The sequence below is a fragment of the Mirounga leonina genome, unplaced genomic scaffold, assembly GCF_011800145.1.
Source record: "Mirounga leonina isolate KUSES-001 unplaced genomic scaffold, KU_Mleo_1.0 Mir_153, whole genome shotgun sequence".
NCBI lineage: Eukaryota > Metazoa > Chordata > Mammalia > Carnivora > Phocidae > Mirounga > Mirounga leonina.
The window spans coordinates 969,783-977,278 of NW_023270387.1; positions in this window are offsets into that span (position 1 = coordinate 969,783).

Consider the following 7,496-nt stretch of genomic DNA (forward strand, 5'->3'; position numbering starts at 1 on the left):
GGCTATTGTAGCCTTCAAGTCATGTATTCCATAATCTACCCCACATGTTTTAACTACATCCCCTTTCAGTTCAATTAGCCAGAGTTTGCCTCTTATGCTTGCAACTAAATACCCTGATTCAAACAAATTGGTTAATTTTATTAAAAATACAATAAAATGAAGGATATTGTCCTAAAAATAGGATAAAAATATGAAGAGGTAAAAAATGTAAAGGGAAAAAATAAGAAAGTTGGAGATCAAACCAGAAGAACGAGCATCTAACCAAAAAGAATTCCAGAAAGAGAAAAGTGAGAAAACAGGAAGAAATTATCAGAGAAATAAAGGAAAATTTCTCTTTTGAAGGCAGAGAGTTTCTAGACTAAAAGGGTCCACCAGTTACCCAGATACAACAAATGGAAAAAGCCCACATCAAGACATATTACTTTGAGATTTAGAAAGACAGATAAAGAGAAAAAACAGATTACAATCAAAAGATTGGAATTCAAATGGCTAGATTACTGGACTCTAGAAGATGGTGGAGAAAGGTCTTCAAAATTCTAAGGGAAAATTAGTTTAGGTTTTTATACCCGACCAATCTATCAATCCAGATACACACCAAGAAGTCAAAAAATCTATTTTCTGTGTATCCTGTCTCAGGAAGTTACTGGAGAATATGGTTCAGTGAATTGATAGAGTAAAGAAAGAGAAAGACATGGTATTTGGGATTCAGAGGAGAGAATACGGAAGAGAAATGAAGGGGAGTTTTAGGATAAATAGCTGAGCATCAAGGCTAGCGACCTACTGGGTCAGGATGGACAGCTTCATCCTCAGGAAAAACAGAGCTAAATTAAATGGTTGGATAGTATTTGAGTTGCATAATTATCAATAGGCATGCATTGAATCAGTTGGAGCATTTGAAAAACCTTAGAATGAGTACATAGAAAACTAAGCAATGAAAAATAAAGCAATAACTAACTTAGGAAAAAAAACTTTAGGAACAAAAGTTGTATGTCAATGGAAACTTACAGCAAACTATTTTGACTTCGAAGTAGACAATATTTACATAATCAAAACTCTAAACTGTTGATTTAATAAAAAGCTGTGATAGGAGTAAAGAGGGAGTGTAAAGAAGGGATGGAGATTACACATTTGGAGAAACTTGAAAAGGTTGGGATATCGTGGGTTTCTCATGCAGCATATACACCTTACAAGTCTGATGTTTGTGACTGCTGTTGTCTGTTCATGAACTTCTGCAAAATTAAGTGGAGCCACTGCAGATCAGGAGCCGGGGGACAGGTAGGGTGCCATTCCGTAAGTGCTGGGCGGGTTTGAGGTCTAACATGCTCCCTCAGATGATCGGGGCCTACAGTGCCAGCATGAAGGCTGTAATCCGTCTCCCTTCTGTACTGTTGGAAGACAGAACCGATTTCTCACAACACTCTTTCTGAGTCTGGACATGGCTTCAGGACTTTTTTCATAATGCAGCACTCCAGACAGCAACTCCTCATTGAACGAAGTTGTTCCTGCAGGTGAAATCTGTTTGCCTTCCTTAGTCAGTGAAGACCTTATTAAATGTAATCCTCAGTTCTCCACATCAGCATTCCAGTAAGGTCTGGCTTCTCCCCACTCTCAGATAACGGTATAGATTACAACATACTGTCACACATATTGTTTTATTTACTAGCATAACAGCCCTCTGAGCTATCATGTATTATTACACTCCAGGCATTATAAAATAGAATAACTTCAGTTCCTCTAGGGGAGCATTGCTATGCCCATTTTACCGATAGGAAAACAGGCTTAGAGACGTGGCTTGCAGAAGCTTACCAGTCGGTGAATAGCAAAACCAGGAGTAGAGGGGAGCTTGGACTTCTTGCAGAGCAAGTTCTCAGTTTCTTTCCAACACTGTTGCTACCTCCAGGTTTCCAGTCATTAAATTCCAGTCCTTGAGCCACATGTCTGGTGGAATGCTGTTGTTCAGTAGGACTTTTGCCTTCCCCATGGTTCTACCCTCTCTCTCTCTCTCGTGTATGTGTGTAACCCTCACTTCTTTCAGGCCCTTGAAACCCTACGAGATCTTCTATTTGGCCAACCACAGAATTTAATAGTCTTGCAAGCACAATTATTTTTCTTAGGAGACCCAGTTGTCTTAGAAAGACATACATATATGACTGGAAAGGAAATTCCCAACACCACTCTGCACCTGTGTGGCCTTGCAGACAGCTGCTGAGAGGGGCTAACTAAAGGGCGCGTGGGTGTTTAACCCTACATTAACAAAGTATCTGGGGCAATAAACGTGCAGACGTCCTTTCTTCAATGTTCTGGACTCGGTCTTTGCCATATATCTAAAGCATTTGGATCCTTACTGGAAAGGTATGTTTTAAAATGGAAACATGGTTATTATATCTAATTTTCTGTCTCTCTCACCCCTAGGACTTCCCATCAGACTGAGATTTCCAGGTACTTCCTTCTATTGAAATTGTAATTCTCTTTCTCTCATTTTCTCTCTCGCTCTCTTTTTCTTATGCAACTAGAATCTATCACTAGATATTATAACTGTTAGAAAATTTTTAAAGAAAAAAACCCCCAAGACATGGCACTTGAATATTAGAAGCAGTTATCATGAGGGCTGGGGGAGGTTATGTAGGACTGTTGTGCTTTTCCATTTGTGCTTTTATGTATTTCGTAATTAGGAAAAAAGTTACATAAAGATGTATTTTAGGAGCACCTGGGTGGCTCAGTCGGTTAAGCGTCTGCCTTCAGCTCAGGTCATGATTCCAGGGTCCTGGGATCGAGCCCTGCATTGGGCTCCTTGCTCCACAGGGAGCCTGCTTCTCCCTCTCCCTCTGTTCCTCCACCCTGCTTGTGTGCTCTCTCAAATAAATAAATAAAATCTTTTTTAGACTGTGCTTGTTAAAATGGTGATGAACATCTCTGCAACAAAATACAGATGCCAGGGTATGCCTGAATCTATGATATTTTTATGTTAAGCAAGTACAGACATACAGTGAAATAGCCAAATTCAGATGAATTTATAAGCAAAACCAGGCATGTTTAAAGGTATTTATATTTGCAAATCTGATTTGTACTACACCTATAACTACTTCTTTGTCAATTAGAATTATTTCCTTAGGGAACCTTGGAGGGAAACTCTGGGAAGCCATGGGTGTAAGGGAAGTGATCAGGCAATACCTAATAGGAATGTTCTAGAACATTTCAACACGGATAGGAGAAGATTGATGGCCCCTAAGATCCCTTTAAGTCTAAGGTTTCTAAATGCCTTTAAAAAGGCATGCAGGGCCAAAAAAAAAAAAAAAAAAAGCAAAGAGGAACGTTGTATTTCTAGTTTTGAGGTGATTCTCTCTCAAGGAAGATCATTTGTGTTAACTAGCACTTAACTTACGCAGCAACTTTCTTTTCTTGAGTACAAGATCAGGTCATACACTAAATGATGCTTTTCAAGGGCAAAATACCCCTTCTCCAATTGCTACAAGTTCATCATGTTTCCTCATGTGTGCAGTCTTGCTAGATTAACGCTCTAGCTGATGTTTGGAATTCAAACCTTCTATTTAAGCTGCAGATTCTGAGCTCAGATCTATCTGGTTTTATGGCCATGACCACCTTCTCGCATCTCTAGAGCGCAGCAAAACAGAAGAGGCGGTGTGGGAGGACTCCCCGTGTCCAGCCCTGGGCTCCACAGTCCGCTAGGACCACGGATGGGGCTCCACACAGAATCATCCTCACAGCTGTGATTTATTACAGGGAAGCATACCGAGGAAAACCAGCAAAGGGCAAAGGTGGAAGGGGCCAAGTTGGGGGAAGCCAGGGTCCCATTTCCATTCCAAGGGTCCTTTTCCAGTGGAGTCACATAGACACGCTTGAATCTCCTCAGGACCATATGTGTGAAGTGTTGTCCACCAGAGCAGCTCATTAAAGAGCGGGGGACGCGCCCCTCTGCCTGCTTCTGCCAGGCATGTTTCAAATTTCAGACTCCCAGAAGGAAAGCAGGTGCAGCCTAAGTCCTATTATTGGTGCAAACCGTCTAAGCACAGTGAGCTTTTCTTATCGATTAATGGTGGGAACCCTTCCAAAATCTAAGTTTCTAGAAGCCAGCCAGAGGCCAGCCTTGCAAGCAGAACTTTCTAAGGATAGCCGTTCAGGACTGTGATGTTCATTCCTTCCTGCACAGTGGTCCTTTAGAGGTTTTCTGAAAAAGAGGTTCTAGCCTTGCTAGCAAAGGAAGGCTTTTCTTTTATGGTTTTTGGAGGGAGTTTAACTACTCTACAAACTTCCCTTTCTTTCTAAACCAGAAAGAACAGGAACAATTATAGCGGGAGAATCAGTAGGAGGTTTTTTTTTTTAATCCTTCAAAGGGGACCAAATAAGTAGAGGCTTGTCCACATGAGCATCACGGCTTGGTGCAGGTAAATAGCCATGAAAGAGATCCCTTACCACAAGCCAGCATCTGCCTTAAGTATGTGTTGGAGCAGGAAAATATCCACGTATAAGGGCTCCAGTAAGCACTTAGAGGCATCCTGCTGGTGTACTGACAGGGCTAAGTGCTGACTTCAGGTTTAATACACAGTCATCACATTAAACAGTGTTTACTCGCCGGGATCCCACTGTGTCTGGCCGGGCCAGCTCCCTGATGTTCTTTCTCTCACCTGTGTGCCCCGTCTGGCCCTCCGTCTCTAGCCCTTTGACCTGCCTTCCTCATGGCTGCCGGTCCCCCGTCCATGTCCTAGGCACCCTCAGCCCGGGAACAAGAAAGTTGCCTTGTTTCTTTCCTCTTTGCTTATTAGGGTCTTGGAGAACCTGGTTGTACTGCTTATCCAGTAAGGGAATGGCAGCGGGAGGAGGAGGGGTCAGCGGGACTCTCCTCTGGAAAGCTGAGTGGGTTGAACCAGACGAACGGCCCCGTCCCCAGCCTCCTGGGCACTTGGCAGAGAGCAGTAGGGCCTTTTTCCTGGTGTCTCCGCCTCTCTGGAGAGACCGCGGTCCAGGACACTGCACCCCTCAAGATTGGCATATAAATGGAAGCCTTCTTCCTGGGACCAATAGGTTTTAAGTTCCCTTTAACTTATACAATAAGGTATGCGTCTTTTCCAACTACAACCGTATGAACCTAGAAACAAATCACAAGAAAAAAACCCTGAAAACACACAAACATGTGGAGGCTAAATAGCATGATACTAAACTACTGGGTCAATGAAAAAACCAAAGAGAAGAAGAAATACATGGAGGCAAATGAAAATATAGCACTGATTATCTCTAGCAAAATAAAGTTTTCATGTGCTTGACTTTCACTTACGTTGACAGAGATCGTAAAGCCTACTAGTAGTTACGTTTTAACTGTATTATGAACATCTCCAGATTGCCTGTTAATTAAGCACAGTGAGAAGCAGAATGCGCCGAATAAAAATGGTGCCCTGTTCTTCTTCAGCAAGGAGACACCACGGACACGAGTAAACTAATTCCCGGGGAACGTGACCGCCACCTTGGGCACCGCGTTGTCTGTATTTGAATTTGAATTGATCTTCACTGGGTGAGCTCTTGGTTAACTTGCATCTCGGAGGTGACTTTTGTGTGTGGGACCAGAGTGACACCTGGGAACACACCCCAAATCCTCAGCATATGGGACTGTGTAATCCGCAAGTGGGGGCCTGCCTTCTTCCCGGTCTCCATCCTGGACATGAAGTGCTGCGTCTCTTGTTCCCAGAGTCGAAGGTCCTGGGCTGCGTCTGCACGGTGACAGATGCCCGCGGCACAGACAGCTCCGCCTCTCTGGAGAGACCACGGTCCAGGACACTGCACTCCCGAGGAAGCTCGGTTTCCCTCGGCAGGAGCGATGCGGTCGGAATCCAGTAACAACTCTGGAGTACTGACCAGACCTTAGCACATGGTCCTGTGCTATTATAATTTGATTGATAGGAATGCAGGTTATTCATTTGCTCCAATAATAATTAGAAGTGCTGACTTAGAGTGCATTTCTCTCGATATTCTCTCACCGTGAATAATTTTCTTCTTCCGGTCTCGTGGACAGGGCAGTCGTGTGGTGCGTGGCATTGTTCACGTGGATGGATCACAGTGCAGACACAAAGCTGTGGCACAGCTGGGAGCCCCGAGCTGAGGTCCCACACACGGAGTCCCGAGCCCCCACCTAGCCGGTCCTGGCTCGCTCCTCCCCCACCCCCGTTGATCTTTTGGGGTTTTTTGCTTTAGTTTTTTAATTGCGGCAAACATCGCCTACATGAAAGCTACCTTCTTAACAAACTAGAAGCACGTTGTTAAACTGCGCTCCCACAGCAGATCAACTACTTCGTTCCTGAAAAATTCATACAAAATGAAACAGGCTGAGCAGCAGGGCTCCATACGGTGTTGCCCATGCACTGGGATGCTCAGTATTTTTAGATGGAAGATGGACACACATTTAGGAATTACTTTAATATGAATTGGGAGAATTAGCCAACACTTTGCTCTCACTTGGGAAAGTTTACATGTATGCTGTGATCATTTAAAGGACAGAGAGCCAAATTAAGAACGTTTAGTGAACAAGAGCACACAGGCAGCGTGCTGGGCCTGAGCCTGGGGAACCGTGAGCCTGGAGGGCAGGGACGGCCTTGGGCTCCAGCACATCGCCCTGACCGCGGAGTCGGGAACGATACTGAACCTCTCGGGCCTTAACCCTCTTCCCGGTCGGAGGCAGGACCACACGGCCTCCTTCTGGTGCTGTAAGGGTTACATGTACTATCTGTCATTTCCAGCACCGCAGCTGATACAGAGCAGACACCCAATAATACTTCAAGTCCATTGAAACTTTACTATGTGCCCTATATATATATTGCCCTAATTCTCCAAAAATAGATTAAAAACCTTGTGGGAAAGGTGCCATTATTAGCATTCTTTGCCGACGGGCCAACGGAGGCACAAAGAGGGTCAGGTAATGCTTTCCCAACACGCACAGGCAGTGAGTGGAGGGAGGGAGATGTGAGCCAGGCAGTCTGCCGGCTCCAGAACCTTCCTGGTCCCTAACATTCTAACATTGTAAGTACAGTCCACCATCGATAGCGTCTATCACTCAGGGGCCCTTCTCCAGGGGCCCTGGGTGTCCTTGACCTGTGCTCACAGGGACACCCGGGGTCTCAGCCAGGCTGGGAGTGGGTGGGACACGCAGACGAGTAATTGTGGGACACGCTGGTGACCTCGAATGACAGGGCAAGAGGCTTCGAATTTATTTGGTAGGCTTCAAAATGCTCCCGATTAATTTTTCAGGGCTGGGCATCAAAAAGACCCTTGCAAAGGAGTCAGAGGGGGCGCAGCCCTCGAAGACCCCGTGGTCTAGTGAAAAGGAGCGGACGAAAAGTGCACTGCACGAGAGAGGCCTAGACGTAGGAGAGAAGCCCCCATGGGGTACAGCGGGGTCCTGGCGCCGGAGGGCCGGTGCGCGCGGGGGGCCGGGACGCAGAAGGCTTCGTGGGGGCGGGGCCCAGAGGCGGCTCCGGCAGGGGGGCAGGAGG